This window comes from Rutidosis leptorrhynchoides, chromosome 3 (assembly GCF_046630445.1).
Source record: "Rutidosis leptorrhynchoides isolate AG116_Rl617_1_P2 chromosome 3, CSIRO_AGI_Rlap_v1, whole genome shotgun sequence".
NCBI classification, from domain to species: Eukaryota; Viridiplantae; Streptophyta; class Magnoliopsida; order Asterales; family Asteraceae; genus Rutidosis; species Rutidosis leptorrhynchoides.
Window position 1 is genome coordinate 204,326,006 of NC_092335.1, and position 20,751 is coordinate 204,346,756.

The window sequence follows — 20,751 nt, forward strand, 5'->3', positions numbered from 1 at the left end:
GCTACACAAACAAAGGCATTAAAAGTTGTTAATCTTGACGATGATGTTGAGAAGCCAGCAGAGACAAATATATTTACTGCTGAGGGGGAGTATCTTGCAAATAACTCCCCTACTGCTTCCATAAGAACTAGTATCAACACAAGAACCACCAGCTGAACCCAAGCCAATTGATAAACAAAGGGTAAAATATGCCCCTAGGGACAACCAGCCCCTAAGGAAAGAGCCCTTATTCAAGGCAGCTGGTGAAGGTACTATGGCAGTTGTACCAGCTGATACTAGTCAGTCAGCTGGTACCGAAGACACGGCAAGGAGTGTTGTGACAGAAGACCCATCCAGAAGTGTGCTGCTGGGTGAAAGAAGAGCAGAAGACCCAGCAAAGGTGGATGAGCTGGGAGATAATGCTGATACTGATTCTGTTGATGCCAATTTCAATGTCTTGGGTAGTGGCAACTTAACTTTTGTCCAATCACCACTACCAGCAGAATCACTTTCTTATTTTGATAGGACACTGGGTGACTTTCACTTCTATGAACCAGTAGATCCTTCTGGCATAGCAGAATCACCATATGTATATCCTCCATCTTCCCTCAAGAAAAATGACAAATATACCATTTGGGAAGATGATTCAGTTGCACGAGGAAATCCTGACATTAGAAAGATGAATCCAGAAGAAAGAGAGGCCTATAGGCTTGAGATCACTGTTCCTGAGTTGCTGAATCTAAGAGCACCAGGAAGACCAAAAATAATACGCCAATCAGACTGTTGTATCATCCTCTTGACCAATAATTCTACATTGATGTTATGGATTTCAACATTGATATTGGTATGTACTTATCAAACAGTGGTCAAAGACTCCATAATGATGAGGACAAGGCACTCTTTTATGAGGCCTTGCAACTGAATATGGATCTACAACAATATTGCAATGCCCTAGTTACTGATGAGGGCAAGCAATTGATAGCAGCAGCAAAATCCCTGAACATAACAGTCAATGATTACATTACAAGTATTCAACTAGAAAAACAAACAAGGGTTGATGTTGAGTATGCTGAGAGGCTCAGGCTTAGGGAAGAGGAAGCTAAACTGGCTGCTGACAGAAAAGAAGAGGCTAAATCACTCAAGTTAGCAAAAGCCATAGTTAAAGCTCAGGACAAAGTTTTTGATAAACTTGAAGCTGCTGAGAAGGTACCTGCTGAAGCTCCTATAGAAACTGAAAGAACAAGGGAGCTATCTGGTCCTTTCTTTAGGAGCAAATATGCTGATGTAATGACCAGAAGATCCAATTCTAGTAAAATCATCAAGTGCCATAGAGGAACTAAAAGGACCTTCGGTATCAACGGGGGCAATCATGTGTATGAGAAGGTAAATTACACAAATCTAAGAACTATTGGATTTAGTGAATGGATGGAAATACTGCAGTACTTCATTGGTAAAGGTCAGAGTATTCTCAGAGATAGACTGAAACTAGAATTACAAGACCTATTTGATAAAGCAGTAAAGTATGGGAATGCACCAGTAGTGAATGTAGAAGCAGTACTGGCTCAAAAGCCTAAAAGAAAGAAGTCTATTGGTTCTCAACCACACAGAAGAGATCCAATAATGTTACCCCCTCAAATACCTATATTTGATCCTACAGACTTGCCTGTATTATTCCCTGAAGCCTGGGCAGCCTTGGAAGTTAAAGAAGAAGAGCTATCTAAGGAAGATCAAGATAAAGAGAAAGATAAAAACAGATAGCCTTCTAAATTTAGAAAATTGTATCTTTTGTTATTTCATAGTTCATTATACTTCTTTGTAATTATTATATATACTCTGTTATAATGAATATGAAATGAGTTTATTTTCAAAATCATATCAATTTATATGATATAGATAACTCAGTAAAAGATCCCAAAACAAACCTAAAAGTGATAAATTTACTGCCTATTTTTTGTTAGGTCTCCCAATGCTGGCTTTAATGTTTTCTCTATACGTCATAGGTTTTGTCATCATCAAATAGGGTGAGATTGTTGAGTCCCCAAAATAATTAAGGATTTAATTATGACAAAATAGAAATTTATGTACACTAAAATGTGATGTGCAGGCAACATAGGTTTGGTTATGTATAGACATCAAATGTTGATATGTTGAGTGTTTAGTATGCTGCCTAGTCTACCAGTACAAGGTAGACAATATTCTTCATTTTAGCACAGGATGAGTGCCCAGCAAATCATGAAGATCAAGTGATTCAACATAGAAGAGCCAGTATAGCTGGTAAGCAGCATACTACATGAAGACATCTATGCTCCATTACAAGCATAGTGGTTTCCTGAGTGGTTTACATTAATTGTACTATTCAACAGAAGTCGAAGACAAAGTTGAACAGAAAAGGACATATGTCAGCGGCTGACATGTGACCTTACAAGATCATGATGGAATGCAGAAGTTTAACGCATGTGCAGACATAGGTTATACTTTGTCAACACTTAGGGAATACAACATTCTATTTGTTTAATCAAATAGTAGTGTCAAACTGAATTGGGGTGTTTCGACAAATAGCTACCAAAGAGGAAAGAAGAGAGCACGCTCTCTGATGTAATTGTCCCCACAAGTACAGACATCCTATGTACCAATGCACAATGGATCAATTACCTGGATAATAAGACTACTATGAATAGAAGTATTCACTATTGTAACATTTAGTGGTGTGGGTTTTAATTATTAAGAGTTCGAAATCTGTAATTGCTTAGAACATCCTCATAGCTATAACTTAGGTATAATCTGTATCAACCAACTATCATTTCACCAAGGATAGTTGTAATTCTTTGTGATTCATATCAATAAAGAATAACCGTTGAAATTTACATTTGAATCTTATTTAAATTACTTACTTGAATACTAATCTGCTTTAACTGTTAAGATAAACAAAGAGAATTGTATTCACCCCCTACAATACTCCTGTTGTTAATCAAGTGACCAACATTTTTAATAAAGATTCAGGGGAAACATTTTTCTTAGTGGTTATTTGGAATGGAATCCCACACTTAATGTTAAACAAGGATGCAATTTATTTGTCTAGAAAATAGAGCTAATGCTGTAAGAACAAGAAAAAATTACCCTTTGTCGGCTGCTGAAAAACCGGATTAAGAAGCTGGCTGACTTTGAAGAGGCAGAAGGCTTCGGCAATCTCAGCTTTTGGTCTCTGATAGGCTCTTTTTCATCTTCATTTCTTTATTTTCTTCTACTCTACTTTATTCATGGGTTGCCTCCCAAGAAGCGCTTTTGTTTAACGTCTTTGGGTCGACCAATACTCTGTCTACCACGGTAAAGTAGACAAATCCCTCCTGATGATGTCTTTGTTAAGCTGAGGGTGAACATATCTCGGCGGGTAGATCCTGAGAAAATGATAGACCAAAAAGTGGAGAAGATCCGGAATATCTCGTGTCAATCTTCTAAAGGAGAGGTAGTGGGCAGTCATAGCTCTAGATAAATCTTGAAGTCCGGCGAGGATGTACTCCACAACCCTGCTGACGGTCCCATGTACGTCAATCATAGATGCAGTACTGGTGGTGATAGTTTCTTGTCTCGGATGCTCATGTCTGAGGTCTTCAAGTAATGCCAGGACCTGTATCTTCATAATCTCAAAATCTTCAGAATGGGGATCTCCGCAAAAACTGTTGATAGCTCGGTATAGATTAGTTATTAGTCAAAGCTGGAAGGAGGTAAATAGCAATCCTGAGTCTAGAAAAAATTCGGATTATTTCTGGTAGATCTCCCGACATCTATATTTGAATGTGAAGCTCAGATTCGTTGACTCATTGAAGATACATCTGAGCTCGGATGTCACTAATGTGGCGAGGTTAACTCTGTCTGGATACAAATTAGAGAAAGGATTTTTGTGATGCTCTTATTCCATAACTGTGGCTTTTAACTCTTTAATTATCATATCGGCATGGTGTTCGATAGTAATATAGATCACAAGTCTTTCTGGTGTGCTCTCGAAATCTTCTCGAGCTAAGAGAATGAAGAGGCTTCTGATGTCTTCGACCATTTGTGAATCGGAGTGGGAAGTCGGGCGTCCAGTCGAAAGCTCCATGTTTTGACGGATAAGGGACAGTAGTGATCTCTGAGTAGTTGAATAAGGGAGTGTTGATCCTGCCAAATCGTTGTACACTTTGGTGTACATGACCTTCTGTTCTCGGTAAAACCTTGTCTCGTGCATGGTATGAACTACTGAGTTATGCTCCTTTTCCCGTTCCTCTCGGTGAATATGATCGTGGAGTGCAACGATAAAGTTCTGAAGTCTCGCTTCCAATAATGCCGTATCATTATCGTTTCTCTGCTCGTACCGGGTATACTCATCTTTGATAGCTTCAATCCACTCTATTAACTAAGTCTTCAATTCAATGGTCGAGTGTCGGATAGCTTCGAGAATATCTTCAAAGAATTTGTTGTTATCATTGATGAATGAAATCATATCTGCATGGGTTGATATGATTGGAATTTTGGAATGCTCCGAAGAAGAGTCCGGCTCCTCTTGTGTTGAAACTATTGGAGAGAGCGAGTGTTGACCAGAATATCTAGGCATGGCTGATCATCCTCATCATTTGAAATTGAGTTGTAGGATGGGAACTCAACTAAAGTGGCTACTGAATGAGGTGTGTCTGTGTTCTAGTGTCTTGCTTCTCTGCTGATAGGATCAATCTTTATATCTTTAACATTGGTTGGCTCTTCATTTGTTTTACGGAAACGAATCACCAATACTTTGCTAAGATCTTTCGTCTCAAGTTGCATAATCTCTTCATGGTTCTCTTGAATAGCTGCTGAGCTAAGCGGGGCTATATCAGTTTCTTCCACTGTTTTTTCCATCTCCTCCTCAATTTCTTCAACTTCCATATCCTCCTCGAATTCTTCCTCTTTCTCTATTTCTTCTTTGGGATCATTTTCTTCCATATTGGGATCTTCATCGGACTGTGGCTTGGGTGGCATAATGCTCATCTCTGTGTTAGTGGCTGACGGTGGAGATTCGTCATCGGAAGTGATCCGGCTGCTCGAAATAGTAAACATCTCTTCCTGTTCAAATAAATAGGTAGGTTGGTCAATTTTTAACATAACGCACTCCCCATGTGATCGTAAGACCAATGTTTAATTGTAAACGTCGATGATGGTCCTAGCAGTATTCATGAACGATCGTCCTAAGACGATAGGGGTATTAAGGTCTTCCTTAATGTCCTTTACTACTAAATCCGTAGGATACAAGAATCAGTCGACTTTTACCAAGACGTTCTCAACTATGCCTTTGGGATAACGAATTATATGATCAGCAAGTTGGATCGTCACTTTGGTTGGTAACAAGTCTCCTAGCTCTAATCTTTTAAAAAGAGAGTAAGGCATAAGATTAATGCTTGCTCCTAAATCAGCAAAAGCGTGAATGGTTCCAGACTGGTAGATAGAACACGGGAATGTGAATCTCCCTGTATCTCCTAGTTTCATGGGTAGAGAATCTCTGAGTAATGCTGCGCATTCTTCACTTAGTGGAATTTTGTTGGAATCCGGCATCCGCTCCTTTGTAGAGAAAAGTCTTCGGATGTATCTATTCTAGTTAGGAACTATGGACATAGAGTCCAAGAATTTTTCGTCAAGCTTGAATGTGCCAAGCTTTTCAGGCTTATCCTTTAGTCTTCTAGGATTTGGTACACGAACTGGATTCGGCTTAGGCAGCTGCTGAGTGTTTAGCCTTACCGACGACCTTCGAGGTGCAGGTGCTTCCTTCGGTAGGATAGAATCCATTTGTTTAGCTTCCTCTGTGTGGGGGTTTTGGATGGTATTACTAGGCAATTTTCCTTGTGGTCGAATCTCAAGTTGTTGTGATAACTGTCCGAGCTGCAAATCTAGGCTTTATAGTAGCACGAATTGATTCTTCATGAGTGCTTTCGTTTGATCTTATTTAGATGAAGTTCTCTGATTTAGCTGGTGCTGTCCTTGAATGAACTGGTTTAACTGATCTTCAGTACTCAAGCTAGTTGCTTTCGTAATCTGGTTAGTAGGAAGGTTTTCTTTGGGTGATGGTCCAGTGAGAGGTAATGGTTGATCGTATGTTAATTGCTGTTGATGGTAGGGTGGTTGTCGGAAACGAGGTTGGAATGGTTGGTTGTTCCTTTGAAACTGGTTATTTCAGGTTTGGTTATATCCAGAATTTTGTGGTCGGGCAGGGTATTGGACATAATAGACTGATCCGTCAGGGTTATTGTACTCAACTTGGTAGTCTTCAATAGGTTGCGGGTTAGTACAGTTTGTACAGGACTGAGCCTGATTAACCTTCTACGGTTGCATCTTCAATTCTCCGAGTTGTTTGGCTAGAGATTCCATCTTATCCGTGAGGGATTTAATGACTTCTGTTTGATCATTAAGTGTGGAGAGAAGTGCAGATGATGAAAGGCATTCACCACTGTTCCGGTCATGATCATGCATTGTCATATTTTTGAGCAATTCTCATGCTTCTTCTGCTATTTGATTCATCAGATTCCCTTGAGCTGCTGCATCAATCGTCGTCCTATGATTTACGTAAGACCAATGTAGAAAGTACAAATTTGGGCTGACTTCTCCAATTGATGGTTCGGGCATTTCTTCAGTAAGTTTTTGAATCGCTCCAATACGGTGTACAGAGATTCATCATAATTTTGATGAAAATTAAAGATGTAATTTTTAAGCTTTGTTTGCTTTGATGGAGGGAAATATTTGGTTAGGAATTTAGTAGCCATTTCCTTCCATGAGGTGATGGAATCATTCTCTAGTCCTTCAAACCATGTCTGCGCATGATTAGTGAGAGAGTAGGGGAACAAGTATAGCCTAACTATATCTTGACCCACTTATTGATGTTTGTAGGAGTTCGAAAGAGAGATGAACTTGTCTAGGTGAGAGTTAGGATCATCGTTCGGTAATTCATAAAATTGACAACTGTTTTGAATAAGCTGCACTGATATCGGCTAAAAAGTCACATTTTTACCCCCAATATTAAGCCCTAAAACAATAAAGATTCAAACTTTGTCGACAAAATTATTGCTTTTTTGGTTGATTTTGTAGATTAAGTAATTACGAAGGCGATGCAAAAAAAAGTAAAACGGAGCTAAAACTAAGATTCTAGAGCAAAAACGGTGAAAGACAAGAAATCAAGTTACGATCCAGTGAATTTCAGCTGACCAGACAGCCAAACGGCCTGCCAAATGGCCTGCCTGGCTCATAAACGACCTGCCACATGCGCAAGTTAAACGGCCCCTACAAATGGCTTGATCTGGCAAACGGCCCCTGCAAACGGCCTGCCAGCCGCTTACAGGCAAAATTCAAGTCTATTTAAAGGGCTCTCTCCATCCATTTCAACACACACTCAATTTGTAATTCACTTTATATTTTCAAACTTTTAGTTAGTTTTTAGTAGTAGTTAGCTTAGCTTTTATTTTCGGGAGGATATCCCGGTGAGTCCCTGCGATTTCGGGCAGATTTCTTCAGCCTTTTCAGGTTTTTATCCGAAACGCTTGTCTTTTGTATTAAACATGTGTTCTTACTTTTTATGTTTAATAATGCATTCCTATATTACCATGATAGCTTAATTAATCTATATGTTGCCATGATAGAAATTTGGGTTAGCGTAATTATCTTAATTTAGTACGATTACAGTCGTAATACTGAACTAGTAAGTCTGATAGATTTGTATGATAACATCTTAAGGATTGACCAACCGAGGTTGCGATCAGGACTTGTCTACCTATATGAACTTAGCTACTTCATAGGAATAAGACCCCTGGTTATAATGTATCTGAAGATTTTTATGAACTCGGTATGGCCGGAGTTCCCGAGAGGCATTTAATGCTCTTTTAGGACACGGAACTTAGGAATTGAGACATGAATGACCTAGTATGCCTATTGACTGTTCCGAAGAAACCTCTTAGGAGCTGTTAAGATCTAGTTAGTGCCTTCATTGTGTGACCCAAACCTATTGCATGTTCTTATTTGATTGTTGCCTTGGGATTAAGTCATGTCAACTGTTTAGGTCCTTATTAGGTTTCTATCTGCTTTACTTTCAGTATATCAACTGTAGTGTTGTATAATGCTTGAACTGATATGATCTCATTAATGAAATGATTGTTAGTTTTCATTTAATGTTTTGCCAACTTAAACCGACGGACTCCTTCCGTTTGTGAACAGTGCTCAATCAACACGGCACGTTGTTATTCAGTTAATCAAACTGATAATGAGGGTTAGGATTGGAGCTCAACTCACTAATAAACCTAGTACTTTACTAAGGATAACCTCCAAGGTATAGTTACCTTTCAATTATACAACTAAGTGACATACTTCTCACTGCTCAAAGAGAACTCCGAGAGTTCAGAGATAAGTAGGTCTGTGTAATTGGCTCATCCAATCAGATCTACATCATTCCAAGCATAGTCTTAACATAAGCATAATTACCTTTCCCTAACCCAATACTAATACTTTGGTCAACATTTCCCTGATCTGCATACTCCGGGTATCCTTCCACTTATTTACTTTCTGCACTTAGGACTTTTAGCTTAAACCAACTACTATCCTTTATCTAGGTAATTAAAATAAAGACAATTATCCACTTGATTTTCAATTCGTTAATCTATTCAAAAATACGACACTAGGTTAACTTACACCTTCCACACCTTAGAAAGTAAAAGTAAATTTAGGCCCCGCATAATATAAATAAACTAAACCACTGTGTGCTACCTTGATCAACTGAATCTGACGTCCTACGGCCTAACAACACCGCACGAATAAAACCATCCGTTTTGGCCATATCATAGTAGTAACAAGTTTTCTGGCGCCGCTGCCGGGAATCGAATATTTTGATTGAGAAAGGTTTTAAACAGACAAAAGTACTGTTTGGTGGTGTCTGAGAAAGAAAATTTTACACGGACTTAGTTGTTGGATTTTCCGAACAGTCTCTAATTATATTGGAACCAAAAGGATCCTGCCTCTCCGTAGTCGGCCTGGCCACCTAGATACAAGTAATCTGTAAGAAATCCTATCAGTTGTGATATCCGATAAGGTTAACGACCGAATTTCAAGAATAATTTTTTTTGTTAAATTATCGATCCTTTTAGTCAATTAATATTTTCTAAAAGTTACTTTTAACTCTTTTTAAACAGAAAATCTAGAAAAAAAATGGAACAACAAAATACCCTTGCTTCTATGCATAAGTCATTCGTGGAGGGAAGAGGAGGACCAATCACCTTAGGAACTGAAGGAATTCCTGAAATCAGTTCACAAATGATTAAACTAGTCAGTATGATCTGTATATTTCAAGGATTACCGATTGACGATCAAAACTTTCACTTGAACAAATTTATTAGTCTGGTTGACTTTTTTAAGAAGGAAGAAAATAAGAAAAACTGTTTGAAACTTCATCTTTTTCAATATTCGCATTTTACACACGCTTTGGCATGGTTTGACGAACTTAACCCGAATTCAATACATTCATGGGAGGAACTAGCCACTAAATTCCTAAACAAATGACATCACAAACTTTACTCAAAAAGAAAATGAGTCATTGTGTCTAGCATGGAATAGAATAAAGATGATGCTTAAAAGATGTCCGAATCATTCGTTAAGTCAGGCAGACATAATCTGTACGCTTTACAATAGTTTGACCAAGGATGACAAGTATCTCCTAGACCTGGCCTCGCAAGGCAATTTCATGTCCCGAACAGTAGACGAAGCATGGAATCTCTTGGATACAATAGCTGCACAACAGGAAGATTGGAGCAATGAAGCTGCTACGAAGTATGATGTCTTCGCTCATAAAGTAAAAATGTTGGAAACCAGGTTACAAGATCTCACCCTCACTCTTCAAAGTTTGCCAACTCCTAAAAACTCCGATGCTACTAGAACCAATCTATGGTATCCTTACCCTAGATGGGCACATAAACAGCAAACTAGCTCGGATCATAATATAATCTTCCGATTACACAAACCGACTATCCACTCCAAGGAAATTTTAGTTGAATTTATGAAAAAGCAATACATGATAAACCTTCAAGTCATAGAATGTCAAAATAAGTTCAACACTTTGATAAAGAATTTTGAAGAATTAATAACCAATTTTTAGCTTACGCTTAAACATTTAACCACTAAAGTTGATATAGAGTGTAGTGAGTTTGATGCCCTACTAATTACTAGAGGTGGGAAAGAAACAACTGTTAATATGCCCATACGAGATTTTCCAGATAAGGAACCTGTGTCAATTGACCCAGTTGTCAATCCACCAGAACCTATCTCTCCTAAGGCCTCGAAAATTATTCTGCGTGCCCGCATACCTTTCCCAAGTAGGCTTAGGAAGGAAAAACAAGAAGCACATTTCGCTAAGTATTGGGATATTATCGAGATTTAGCATTTGTTATGTACGACTAGTAGATGCTTTAGTAGAAATGCCAAATTGCGCCAAATTTTTCAAAGAACTACTTTCAAACAAAGAGAGATTAAGAGAGATAATTAGCCTGCCCTTAAGTGAAGAATGCTCATTAGTGTTACCACATGGTATTCCCCCTAAGTTAGGAGATACATGAAGATTCACGGTACCTTGCTACCTGCAAGATGTCCAAATTGGCAATGCATTAGCAGACTTAGGAGCCAGTGTAAACCTAATGCCCTATTCATTATTCAAAAAGCTATGATTAAATGACTTAAGGCCTACCAAAATGACTATCCAACTCGCGGACAGATCAGTTAAGATTCCTCGAGGAATAGCTGAAGATGTCCTAGTCAGAGTGGATAAGTTCGCATTTCCCGTTGATTTCGTCATTATGGATATTGAGGAAGACACGAAGGTCCTACTCATTCTTGGCAGACCATTCCTAAATACTGCCAAGGCCATAATTGATGTGCACGAGAAATCACTAAAATTAAGAATTGGAGGAGAAGAAATCACATTCAATGTTGACCGTCTCATGAACCATCCTCGCGAAGAAGATGTGAATCTCTCTGATTCTTTTCAAGAACTCGTCAACGAATACCTAGAAGAAACCATGGCTATTTGTACTCAAGATCAAATTTCTAAGGATCTGTTATTTACACCTCCTAAAGAAAATCTCGACATCCATTCAGCCAAAAACCTTATTCAACACAAATCTCCCCTCTCTGAAAGTAATTTTCTTGGCAAAACTATCCGAATAGCACCACTAGGACAAGGCATTCCCCTACCTCTGTTAAGGAGAAGACCGAATGAAGAAACAGATTTCATTCCGGTATTTCAGGAACCTCAGTCAAAAGAGGACTGTATGGAAATTCATGAACCAACCTTCGAAAATACGGAAGATGTTTCTGAAGAGGAAGCATTAAGAAGGAAAATTTCCAAAAATAAAGAACAGATAGCATCAGTGACTGCTACTAAAGGAAAATTCCAGGAGAGATATGACTCGTTAGACCGAAAAGAGATAGCTAGAATGAAGCCGTCTATCGAGGAACCTCCGAATTGGAATTAAGTAAGTTACCCAACAATCTGGAGTATGCATTCTTAGAAGGATAGTCGCAATTCCACGTAATCATCTCGAAAACCTCACGCCACAAGAGAAGGCGAAATTAATTCAAGTTTTGAAATCACATAAGAAGGCAATTGCTTGGAAGATCTCCGACATAAAAGGAATCAGCCCCAACTATTGCACCCACAAGATCTTCATGGAAGATGATTTCAAACCATCAGTTCAGAGGAAAAGAAGGGTCAACCCTATGATTCAATAAGTCGTTATGAAAGAAGTAATCAAACTTCTAGACACCGGTCTGATCTATCCCAAATCTGATTCACCATATGGGTCAGTCCTATTCATGTTTGAAATTATAGCAAGAATTGGCAGAGTGACCTACAAGTTGGAATTACCACCTACATCACAAGTTCATCCAGTGTTTCATGTTTCTTAGCTTAAATTGCACAAAGGAGCGAATCCATTGTCTATGGGAGTGATGCCGCAAATGGATCACACCTCAATGTTGGCTGTCGTACCCCTTCAGATTTTGGATCGAAAATTGGAAAAAAGGGGTAATGCTGCATGGGTGTATTGGTTAATTCAATGGTCTAGAAGTTCGATTGAAGATGCCACGTGGGAGTTTGCAGAAGAACTTATGCTTAAATTTCCTGATTTTGATTCAATAGCTAATTCTTGAGGACAAGAATGTTTCAAGAAGAGGGCATTGTTATGGATTTACTATTAAATGGCCATTGAATACACTAACGTTGTTAGAGTACCATTAGTAGTTGTTAAGTGAGCATGTGATGGGCATGTGACTCGTTCAAGTTACAGAATCACGTGTAACTCACGTGTCATCGTCTTCGCTATACCTTCTTAGTCGTTAGGTTGTTAGAAGCTCAAAAAACTATCGATACTAGTATAAATACTGTAATTCATTCTGTTAGAAGTAGTTTTTGATTGTCAATTGTAACTGATTCTCTCCGAATTTCTATAATGAATTCTCAATTATAATAAAAGTCAACTTCATTGCTATTCTTGTTCACAAGCATCCAGGTTACTTTTGATTGTATAATTTCGGTTGAATTAAACTCAGATTATACATAAAAAACTCATAAAATCAAAACCATAAATACCAAACACGTTTCTTTTAAAATCCAAAAACAAATGTATAACGACCCTCATTTTTTCATTCTATACTTTTCCTTATTAAATGCCCAATAATATAATTAAACTTAATAGTTAAACTTTAATCGATAATGATTAAGCGTTAAGAATTATAAAATATACTAATTAACTTTGTACATTAATTGAAAAGTTAATAAAAATAATAAGTTAATTAACTTTTGTGAACAAATAAATAACTTTAAGACTTGTGTACTTAAAATAAATAAACTTGGATAATTAAGGATTTGTTAAGCTAGACTAAAGTACAAGGACTAAAGTGAAAAATCCCAAACCCTAACCCTAAAAAGCCCTAGCTAAATATATATATATATATATATATATATATATATATATATATATATATATATATATATATATATATATATATATATATATATATATATATATATGAATTGCCTAAAATACCCCTCTTAATTTCGGCGCAAGCATCCCCTCTTTACCCCTTTTCCAAGCCAACTTGTTCCTAAAGAAAAACCTAATCAAACCCTAATTCTAGAATCCTCCAATCTCTACTATAAATAGAGGCCTAGGCTAGAGCTAAAGATGTACCAAATCAAAACACAAATTCTCTCTCAAAATCTCTCTCCCCTCTCTCCCATTTTCGGCTCCCAAAATCGAAACACCACCACCACCCATCGAAATCATCATCAATCTTCTTGGTGATCTTCAAGTGTTCTTCGCGTTCTTTGTGTTCTTCAAGAATCTTCGAGGTGTTCTTCGAATCATCAAGGCTTTGATCTTCAATCATCAAAGAGTTTCTTCTTTTCTTGTTAGTCATCTTTGAATCTTCAAAGGTATAACATAAACCCTAAACTATTTACATAAACTTTGATCTTTGTTCATTCATATTCATAATAAACACTTGTTTATTCATAAGTATATACATAAACACACCTAGATCTATATGTACAAGAAAGAAAAAATATATATATATATATATATATATATATATATATATATATATATATATATATATATATATATATATATATATATATATATATATATATATATTTGTATGTATATGTATCGACTAAGAAAAAAAGGGAAAGGAAACTTTGATCTTCAAAACCCTAGATACAATTAGGAGATTTGTTTGTGTTTAATTAAGGAAACAAAATAACTATATATATACATATATACATATCGACATATACATATATATACATGTAAAAAATATATTTTATATATATATATATGTATATATATATATATATATATATATATATATATATATACACACAAAAATATATACATATACATACTAAAACCCTAATTACACCTAAACTATACTACTTTAATTAAAACCCTAAACCTAACCCTAATTTATTAAAACCCTAATTTAATTACTAAACCCTAGACATTTATTAAGCCCTAGGACATTTATTAAACTACTGCTTTAATTAATTAACCCTAATTAAATAATGAAACCCTAATACTACTTATACTATTAATTAACATGTATACACTATTACTATTACTAACACATATAACCTACTACTTATATTATAACACATAAAAACATTTTGGGATATCTATTAGAGATGTATAGATCTTCGAACTTTCTTGACGAATGGTTTCTACGAAACTCTGGGCGGAAGGGTTTGGATTTTTCGATTTAAAGGATCCTATAGCTCAAGCCCCTAGACCTGAAATGGCCATTCAAAGGGAAAGGGGTGATTGGAAGCTTATCTAATACGGCAAGTATCCTAAAATGGAAAACATTCTTAAAGTAGAAACTTTCTATAGAAACTTACTAAAATAAGAACCCTACTAAAAGTGGAAACTTTCTAAAAATAGAAACTTACTAGGAAAGAAAACTTAGTAAAACTTACAACACTATCATAAACATCTACTTAAAATTGGGCAAAAACACTTACTACTCTTAAATGTCAATAGGTTGACTTTTCTGCTCACTCATCCAACTTTCTATTCCGAGGAATAACTCTCTCCCTCTCTCTCTCTCTACTTACTAAGGTGAACTCCATAGCCCCACTTTCTATTGTGTACAACTTATTTACTTTTACTTGGGGTGAGACACATGCTGTTTTTACATTTTACAATATAGACACAAGTACCAAACTGTTAAACTATGCTATACCCGGCTATGTCCGACTAAGTCCCTACAGTGATATTTTTAATTGCTCGTTAAATGCATGCTTAATTATTAGGGGTAGGCCTATCGGGAGTAACGTCCCCGATACATTTGACTAAGTCTTTGTATTACTTAATAATGAAATTAAACCGACAAGTATAAACTACAACTTTTCTTGGGGCAAACTTGAACGTTTAGTCTAAATATCACGCACTGGCATAACTTTTTAATCTGCAAGATCAACTTTATAAACTAAATCTTGTGGTCTAAAACAACAGTCAAACTTATTTGTTAAACCTATGATTTCACTAAACCTTTTTGGTTGACACTTTAGCATGTTTTGTCTCAGGTGCTGTTTGATTCAAGCTTTCTTTCTTACTGCTTATGTGATGCTACTTGGACATAGGATCAAGAGATATCGCATTATTTACTTTTGCATTTGAACATTTACATTATTGTTACTTCCATCATTGTAACGACATTTCATTTTCCGCTGCGTACTCTCAATAAAGATAATTTTATCATTTAGTATTGTTCTCGTTTATTATAATATGTTGGTTTGTTTGGTATTAAGTCACATTTTGCCCAGGCCCTAACTGTGGGTGTGATAGATTGGTATCAGAGCAAACCATGCTGTTATAGAGAACCAGGATTGCATTTTTATGTGTGCCTTACTTGCTAGCTAGGGTGCCTTAGCAATCTAGGAAACTATAACCTTTCCTGCCTTAGACTTTAAAGCACTTAGGATTGCCCTATAATCTTAATACTTATGCTTTACTACACTTGACTTTAAGATTCTAATCAAAGTCTCTTTCCTAATGTTAGGATGTCAAGCTCAATCGTTAACAAGCCTAACAAAGCCACTCTCAACCCTACCACCGAAGTAGGTGTTGGACACTCTGCAACTTCGAGACCTGTTCGAAGTACTTCCTACAGTCCTGCCTCACCATCACCAAACTATAGCCCAAATACTATTCGAGATTCACAAAGGTCTCCTCAATACTACCCAACTCCGAGAATCGAAGATAAAGGAAAACGTCATGAAGAAGCCGGTCCATCAAGGAAGAGAGCCCGAACTCCTTCTTATAATGATGGTGCTATGTTTGAGATCTCGAACCTATGAAAGGATATCGAGAGAAACTTAGAGGGTTTGCTTCGCCACGTGGTAAGAGTGGAAGTCCGTATGGATGAGAAAGATCGCGAAATTAAGAAGTTGGTGGAGGAAAATGTTGAACTAAGAAAAGAATTAAGGCTGCTAAAGTATGAGGAAGAACGTAACACCCGTTGGAGGAAGCAATCCCTTGCTTGTCTCAAGGAGGATGTTGACTTCCGAATGAGAATGAAGAGAAGTAGAATCGACAAACAGCTTGCTTTAAGAGAATACGACACCAATACCATCAACAGTCGTGTTACCAACCTTTACGACAACCCCGAGTACCTCTACGAAAAGCAAAAAGAAAAGAACGAGCGATATAAGAAGTTTATGAAAGAGTCCTTCGATTCTTAAACCGAAAGGCTAGAGAAACTTGTGAAGGATAACATGGAGAAAGTGATGAAGCAGTTTGAGGATGAGAAGAAGAGATATGAAGACTACTTCAATCTTGACATTTCCTAGTTTATTTTCCTATTTTTCCATCTATGTAAAGGCTATGCCTTAACCTATTTCTATTTCCAAATCGTATATTAAAAGGCTTATTTTAACGCCTCATTCCTTAATAATATAAAGTTTTTTATTTATATCATGTGATATCGATACTTTATCCTACTCCTACTTGTAATTGCTCAACCCTATAACTTGTTAACTTATCTGACTTATGTTCACTTATGTAGCAACATCATGGTTCGACCAGCTGCACCTACTGTTAACAATATCGTATTGACTACAGAGCAATTCCAACAACTACTCACTGCGCACAAGGCAATGCTCAAGCTAATAATGCTAATCCTCAACCGAAACCTTGTTCCTATAAGGATTTTTCAAACTGTCATCCTCCCGCATTTAAGGGAACTGAAGAAACCGTCGAACTAGTTCGTTGGTTCGAGAAGATGGAGTCCATTTTCCGTATTTGCAACTGTGGTGATAATGATCGAGTAAAGTATGCCACTAGCTCATTGGGTGGCAATGCTTTAACTTGGTGGTCTGCTCATGCCAAGTCCGTAGGAATTGACAATGCTAATGCAATTCCATGAGACGAACTCAAAAGCATGATGGTTAACAAATTCTGCCCAAGGAGTCAAGTTCAGAAACTTGAAGCTGAGTTCTGGGAACTCAAGGTGAAGGGTACTGATATTGAAAGCTACACCAACCGATATCTTGAGATTTCTACTCTATGTCCTGAAATGTTTCCTACCGAGGCTAGGATAATTGAAAGGTATATCGAAGGTCTTCCCGAGGATGTTCAAGGGAATGTTATTGCTGTCGAGAAGGTTACTCTCGATGCTGTAATTCTCATGGCACAAAATCTAATGTTGGCCAAGAGAAGAAGAGCGTCAGCTAATAAGCAGGTTGAGACCAAGGGTAATGATGGTAAGAGGAAGTTTGAGCCATCTCAAGGTTCGACTCAGAACATTGGTAAGAAGCCTGCGGATGGTACAAAGAAGAATTACAAGGGTTCCTATCCTTTTTGTACTCGTTGTGAGAGGCATCACCCGGGGCAGTGTACTGCTGTTTGTTCATTGTGTAAGAAAGTGGGACACGTTGCTAACACGTGTAAGACTCCTTCAAAGGATAAAGTGATTGTTCCTACCAAAGCTCCTCCTACTTGCTATAATTGTGGAGAAAAGGGATACATTAGTCTAAATTGTCCTAAGAAGAAGGATAATCCTGCTACTGGAGCAAATACTACTACTGCGAAGGGTCGTGCGTTTGTTATCACTGATGCTGAAGCACGAGATGAAGATGAGGTCATCACGGGTACGTATCTTGTCAATAATTGTTATGCAACTATTTTATTCGATACTGGTGCCGACAGAAGTTACGTGTCTAGTGATTTTTGTACCCTGTTTACTGAAAAGCCTCAACCCTTAGAAACTAAACGATTAGTAGAAGTAGCCAATGGAAAGATTATGCAAGTTGATAAAATCTATAAAAACTGCAACCTAATATTAGCTAATAAAGAATTTAAGATAGACCATTTACCGGTCGAGCTCGGAAGTTTTGACGTCGTAGTTGGAATGGATTGGTTAGGTCCATTACATGTTGCTATCATGTGTTACGATAAAACTGTTCATATTCCATTGGGAAATGGAGAGACTCTCATCATCCAAGGTGAAAAGAGTGGTTCCAATCTCAACATCATCTCCTGTATTAAAACTCACAAATACCTTATGAAAGGTTATCCAGCTATACTAGCCCACTTTAAGATGATTGAATCGAAAGAGAAGCATATTGAAGATGTACCAGTGGTTAAAGACTTTCCCGATGTGTTTCCCGAAGATCTTCCTGGTCTTCCACCTCCTCACAAGTTGAAATTCAAATTGATTTAACTCCTGGTGCTGCTCCTATTGCTAAAGCTCCATATCGCTTAGCACCCACCGAGATGAAGGAATTATCCAACCAACTCCAAGAACTATTGGATAAAGGTTTCATTCGTCCAAGCTCGTCCCCATAGGGAGCTCCTATTCTGTTTGTTAAGAAGAAGGATGGTACGTTAATGATGTGTATTGATTATCACGAACTTAACAAGCTTACTGTCAAGAATCGTTATCCGTTGCCACGTATTGATGATCTATTTGATCAACTTCAAGGGTCAAGCATTTATTCAAAGATTGATTTAAGATCTGGTTATCACCAACTCCAAGTCAAGGAATCCGATATTCCTAAGACTGCTTTTCGCACTCGTTATGGACACTATGAATTTTGTGTTATGCCTTTTGGTTTAACCAACGCCCCTGCAGTATTCATGGATCTTATGAACCGTGTTTGCAAACCCTATCTCGATAAATTCTTCATTGTTTTCATTGATGACATCCTGATCTATTCCAAGAGTGAGGAAGAACATGAGCAACATCTGCGCATGATTCTTGAACTTTTACGAAAGGAACAACTTTATGCTAAATTTTCTAAGTGTGAATTTTGGCTCAAAACCGTACAATTCCTTGGACATGTTGTTGATAGAGACGGAATACATGTCGATCTAGCAAAGATTACAGCTATTCAAAACTGGGAGATACCAAAGCCTGCGAAGCATATTCGTCAATTTTTGGGACTTTCCGGTTACTATCGGAGATTTATAAAAGATTTTTCTCTCATTTCTAAACCCCTTACGAAGCTAACTCAAAAAGGGAAGAAATTTGCGTGGTCCGAAGAACAGGAATCTGCTTTCAAGATTCTGAAGGAGAAATTGATCACAGCCCCGATTCTATCTTTACCTGAAGGTACTGATGACTTTGTTGTTTACTGCGATGCTTCAAAGCAAGGCTTTGGTTGTGTTTTAATGCAACGTGAAAACGTTATTGCCTACGCATCTAGGCAGTTGAAGAAACATGAGGAGAACTATACCACACATGACCTTGAGTTAGGTGCCGTGGTATTTGCATTAAAGATATGGAGACATTATATGTATGGTACTCACTTTACGGTGTATACTGACCATAAGAGTCTTCGACACATCCTTGATCAGAAACAGTTGAATATGAGGCAAAGTCGATGGCTCGAGACATTGAACTATTATCATTGTGAGCTGAAATATCATCATGGTAAGGCGAATGTAGTTACCGATGCCCTTAGTCGGAAAGACGATGTTAAACGTGTTCGTGCTCTAAATCTAAAAATCAAATCGAATCTTATATGACGAATCTGTGAAGCTCAATTGGAAGCTATTAAACCGACACTTATCGAAGGTGAAGGACCTATAGATTTTGAGAACCAACTTCAAGTGAAAGCTGATGGTACACGGTACTTTGGCGACAGAATTTGGGTTCGTCGTTTCGGTAATCTCCGTGAACTAGTCTTGGATGAAGCACATAAGACTAGATATTCTATTCATCCCGGTTCCAGTAAAATGTATCATGATGTGAAGGAATTCTACTGGTGGCCTAACATGAAAGCCGATATTGCTACTTATGTTAGTAAGTGTCTTACTTGTTTGAAAGTCAAGGCCGAACATCAAAAGCCTTCTGGTCTATTGACACAACCCGATATTCCGCAGTGGAAGTGGGAGGGCATAACTATGGACTTCGTTACTAAGTTAACTAAGACTTTGAACGGTAACGATACTATTTGGGTCATAGTTGATCGTCTTACTAAATCTGCACATTTTATACCGATCAAGGAAATCGACAAGATGGAGAAATTATCACAGCTTTATATTAAAGAAATCATCTCACGTCATGGTATTCCTATCTCGATTATTTCTGATCGCGACAGTCGATTTGTTTCTAGATTCTGGAAAACTCTACAATCTGCTCTTGGAACTCAACTCGACATGAGTACAGCCTATCATCCGCAAAATGATGGTCAGAGTGAACGAACTATTTAAACCATGGAAGATATGCTACGTGCTTGTGCAATCGATTTCGGCAAAGGATGGGATAGACATCTACCTTTGGTTGAATTTTCTTACAATAAAAGTTATCACTCCAGCATTAAAGCTGCACCTTTTGAAGCTTTATATGGACGGAAGTATAGATCCCCTTTGTGTTGGGATGAACTTCAGGACAAACATTTAACTGGTCCTGAAATCATTCACGAAACTACCGAAAAGATCATTTAGATTAAGCAACGTTTAGAAACTGCCCGTAGCTAACAAAAGAGCTATGCAGATAAGAAACGAAAAGACATCGAATACCAAGTTGGAGATAAAGTGATGTTGAAAGTATCCCCTTGGAAAGGTGTTGTCAGCTTCGGTAAGCGAAGTAAACTCAGTCCACGATATGTTTGACCATTCACAATCACTGAAAGAGTCGGTCCCGTGGCATATCGACTAGAACTACCAACCGAACTCAGTAAAGTACATGATGTGTTTCATGTCTCAAATCTTAAAAGGTGTCTTGCTGATGACACACTCG